This window comes from Micropterus dolomieu, unplaced genomic scaffold (assembly GCF_021292245.1).
Source record: "Micropterus dolomieu isolate WLL.071019.BEF.003 ecotype Adirondacks unplaced genomic scaffold, ASM2129224v1 contig_4802, whole genome shotgun sequence".
Lineage (NCBI taxonomy): Eukaryota > Metazoa > Chordata > Actinopteri > Centrarchiformes > Centrarchidae > Micropterus > Micropterus dolomieu.
Genome location: NW_025733791.1, coordinates 1 through 1,085, shown reverse-complemented (window position 1 = coordinate 1,085; position 1,085 = coordinate 1). Strand labels below are relative to the sequence as shown.

General features: G+C 39.5%; 1 non-coding gene across 1 annotated transcript; it reads right to left on the bottom strand.

Moving 5' to 3' along the window:
* Positions 1–650: 650 nt before the first annotated feature.
* On the bottom strand, positions 651–732 carry trnas-cga. The gene has a single exon. It is a non-coding gene; the product is annotated as a tRNA-Ser (tRNA).
* Positions 733–1,085: the final 353 nt, after the last annotated feature.

Here is a 1,085-nt window from a genome sequence, read left to right as displayed (position 1 = left end):
CACATTTCATGGTTGTGCTCTGTCAAAAACATGTTACAGGTTTATTGTTAATCATGTAACGTTACATTTTTATTTAACATTGGTTAACATTACACGGTTTGAGAGTCTGCGGGGTGTGTTGACTTACAGTAGTTTAAGCTGTCCTTGATTGCATTGCACATTACATGGTTGTGCTCTGTAAGTGAAAAACGGCTTACAGTTACAGAATTCAGTAAGCTGATACAACATTCATTATAACCCAAGTGACTTGAGAGTTGACATGGACTCTAGCTCAGAGACTTGACTGGTTTCCATACTTATGACATGCTCAGTTTAAATACCTCCAAACTTTGTGGTACTCACCTCGTTACTGATGCTAAGCTATGATTGGATTATCACTGTTCAGGGAGGGGTTTAACAAACAGTTAAACTGTTTTATCTCTTCTTCCAGACTCCAGTGTAAAGTTCAATGTAGATTTATTGTTTATTGTTGTTTTACCTATACTGTAACCTGTTACCTCCATACCATACAATAGATCTCATTTGGCTCATTTGTATTATATATATACTTATGACATGACACTACCCTATGCTAAGTAGCATATTATTGAAACGATAGGATAGTTTTTTGTGTTACATGTTGAACCATGTCATTAAACACATTACAGGACCGCTGTGAGCAGGGTTTGAACCTGCGCGGGGAAACCCCATTGGATTTCGAGTCCAACGCCTTAACCACTCGGCCATCACAGCCACCAATATTAGGTTAAACTTCAGACTGCAGGCCAAAGTGACCCATATTCGACTTTTTTGCAGATTATACTCGCCCGTTTGAGTCCAGCCCAAAGGTGCCATCGAGCAAGAGCTGCACAATGGCTGCCCACGGCTCCTAGTTAGGATCGGTTATATCCCGTGTACTGTGTAAAAATGTGTGATAATAACTCAACTTTATGCTAACTATTGGCCTTGGAAGTAACAGTAGGTTACTTTCGCAGGTTGTAAGCTAGTTAGCTGGACATGCTAAAGTTAGCAGCAGATAAACATGCAGTTTAATCCATTCCTTAGACTTCTGATCTTGTGTTTTTGGTTTTGGAACGACCAAATAA